The sequence below is a fragment of the Anguilla rostrata genome, chromosome 3, assembly GCF_018555375.3.
Source record: "Anguilla rostrata isolate EN2019 chromosome 3, ASM1855537v3, whole genome shotgun sequence".
NCBI lineage: Eukaryota > Metazoa > Chordata > Actinopteri > Anguilliformes > Anguillidae > Anguilla > Anguilla rostrata.
The window spans coordinates 2,839,986-2,843,587 of record NC_057935.1 but is presented as its reverse complement, the minus strand read 5'-3'; positions in this window follow the sequence as shown (position 1 = coordinate 2,843,587).

Sequence of the window (3,602 nt, the reverse complement as noted above, 5' to 3'; positions counted from 1 at the left end):
TGTGTTGTGTCCATTGTCCCTTTTTTCATTTCTGTGGAACTGCGAATCACAGAGGAATTTGTAAGTGATGTAAATGTTAATGTGTAATTCAACAAACACACCTTTGAAAGGAAGTCACATAAAATATATAACAATCATGAATAAGGGCCTGGTCTGGTGAGAAGCCTGGCACAAGCAACAGCTGGTCTTCTATAGAGTTAGGTTTTTTTTTTTTTTTTTTGGGAATGTTTCCTTTTTATTTATTTTTTTAATTCGAAGCCAGCGTTCTAGAACTCTGTTGCTTTCAGTCACCATCAGTGATTGTGACATCAGCATTAGAGTGTTCAGCTGAGAACACTCTAATCTCATATTTGTGATCTCACACCGAAGGGTTAAGCCATATAGGAGTGGCCTCCTGCATTTGGTTCTTTGGTCACATAGATCTGTCACACAAAACATTATTTGTCATTGACCAATGGTTTTCGGGATGTCTCAAAAAGAAAAATGCTTTTTGGGGGAGATTTATTTGGCCAAGAATGAACACTATGGTTCTGGTTCTGATGGGGTTTGCAAACTCCATCACAAAAATGATAATACATTTCAAGAATTTTATTTCAATAAATTATAACAGATGTTAAAAACATTTGGCTGTAGAGTGAACATAAGAAGAGGTATCTCAGTATAATTGTAATAATATAATGATGATGATGTATTTAATGTATGATTAAGCATTGTGGCTCATTGATAATTGACCATAACTGTTTTTGCAAAAATTGATGGAAAGTACCTAGAAGCAGCCCAGACTGTGCCTGTAACTAATGTAATGATATATTTACTGTATTGCATCATGGCAACAGTCTTTATATTTACTGTAAAATTGCAGCCTATTTTGGGACCCCTCGAAAATAAAACTTCAAAAAAGGAGGAAAAAATAAGCAATTTTTTACACAAGTTTATACACTTGAATATGTAACATGACCTAATGAGGCCAGAACATATATACAGTATTTTTATGGTTGTGTTTTTAAATTTATCACACCAGTGTGAAATCGATGCTCAATAAGACCTATTCATATGAGGCCTGTGTGAATCATTTTGATGGAAAAAGTCAGTTTTGAGAAGAGAGAACATGGTTTTGAATGCATGAATGCATTGTGCAAAAGATTTGTGTAGTTTTGGCAAAAGGTTAACTGTTGCTGTGCTTTGTGTGTAGAGTTTTGAGAAATTGAGCAATAGTTGCAGGAAACGCGTTTAAACAATTGAGAAAAACCGTAAGTGAAGTTGAGCAATGCCGAACAGTGCCCTCATGTGGCCATTTGTGGAACAGCTACATTTATGATCAAAGTTCTTTGCCAGGGTACATAGTCTCATTACATTACAGGCATTTCACAGACGCCTTTAGTTGTTGCTTTTTGTTGTTGTTGTTTTTGTATAGTATCCATTTATACAGGCGTGTGTACACTGAAGCAATTCTGGCTAAGTACCTTACTCAGGGTACACTCTCAAAAAGCATGTCTAATTAATAGCCAACACACTTTTTGTGTCACTACTTCTGTGTTACTTTCAACACATTTTGTGTCAAAGCTACTACTTTTGTGTTGTAAATATACAATTTATGTGTTGCAAAGGGAGAATTTTTACACAGACTGTGTTGAAAGTAACCCAAAATGTGTTGTCCTTAACTAGACATGGAGGTATGTTTAAAAAACGACACATTTGGTGCATTTTTTTAATACATGAGTTTTGAGGGGGCCGGCTAAGGTAACGTAAAAATATCAAATTAGGAATCATGACTAGGTGTGGGCGGAGCTCCAGTTAGAAGCACCAATTCCAACCAACGCAACTACCTGTGACATAATGCTGGCTGACATTTGGGAGAACCAATCTGATTAAAGGTAACTAATCTCAGAAACTGCAAGTTCCCCTTTTTGGACCATCTATACCAAGGGAGCGAGGGATTGTACAGAATGTGTGTTCCTTAATTTTCTTATTTCTTCTTTTCTGTGTGTGTGTGTGTGTGTGCTGCCAGGGTTCCACGATGCCTCTATGCAGACGGCTACCTTTCTGTTCCGCACGTTCCTGTGAAAAGCATCCAGCACGTCCTACGAGTTGCATTCGGGTTTTGTTCACGGCAGACACAACGGCAAAGAATCTACGTTTGTTTGCTTTGTTTCGACGACGCATTCCCTGTGGGCAGGACAGTGCAGGGACAGGGAGACAGGAGGAATGGGGAGAGGGAGAGAGGGAGGGAGGGAGGGGCAGACATGCGACGAAGGTCACGAGGAAATGTCATTCGAACCGCCTACATCACGGTCTGTAAATGGTAAATGGTAAATGGACTGCATTTATATAGCGCTTTTATCCAAAGCGCTTTACAATTGATGCCTCTCATTCGCCAGAGCAGTTAGGGGTTAGGCGTCTTGCTCAAGGACACTTCGACACGCCCAGTGCGGGGTTTGAACCGGCAACCCTCCGACTGCCAGACAATCGGTCTTACCTCCTGAGCTATGTCGCCCCTGTAATTAGCTTGCAGTCAACGCTCCAGGCGCTACACCGCCAGACACCTCCACGAGCTTGCATTTGCAACGAATCGACACGTGAATCGTCCCGCCGTGCGGGGGCTGTGTCGTGTGGTTCTGCGGCCACAGATCCAGCCCCCCGGCGAGAGAGCACTAGCTCAGGCTAAAACGCGTCGAGTTAGTGAACCGTTGTTGTTCGCGTCACCGTGCGATGCCACCATCTGCCTCTGGTGTTTTGAAATGTGTCCCGAGACCATCGTCCAGCGGCATCACCCACGCGTTTCAGGTTTGCCCCAGAAAGGGGGCATTTCCGAATCCTGAAACATCCTGTTTCGTTCCGCATCACCGTATGAAATTACTCTGCTTTCAGTTCCTCTCTGAGACATCCCCAGCCAGGGGTTCACAGACATACAGACAGACATCAGACAAAAGAGACATGCAGATAGATAGATTTTTATCTATCTATCTATATATCTATTTAGTCCTATATGCAAATGACTTCAGGCAACATCTGAAATTTGAAATGTGAAAAAAAAAAACAGTGAATACTGTACCTGTACCGTAATGGTTCAGTAAATAAGAAAGCCATTTCTTTTTCATTTTTCATTCTTTTTCATTTTTACCATGAATCAGTTACATTCTGGGAGCGTATATACTGCAGTAATCTGACACCAATGGCATATCGTGGGGTATAGAACCGGGCCTGCTGAAACCTTACCTTTAAACAGGTAGAATCTCAATCTGTTTATTATGATATAAATTGTATTATATCATAATTAACATTTCTCGGTTATCAGTCAAGCCCAATGCTAAACAACTGAGCACATTTTCCTTCCTTAATTTCACATTTTCATGATTTTAATATTACGCAATAAATTGTATTTAGTTGTTTCACTGGACTTGATATTTGTGTCACATTGCACAAGATACTGAAATCCCACAAAACGAATCCATTTGATGACTGGGGGCATTTGGGGGGTAAAAATAGCCGAGTGGAATCATTTCGAGTGTGGCAGTGGGATCTTTTTCTGTTTTGTTTTGAAGGTGTGAGTTCTGTTTTTCCCTAGCTTTCGGTTTCCACTGCAGTTGACATTTCCCCCGTTA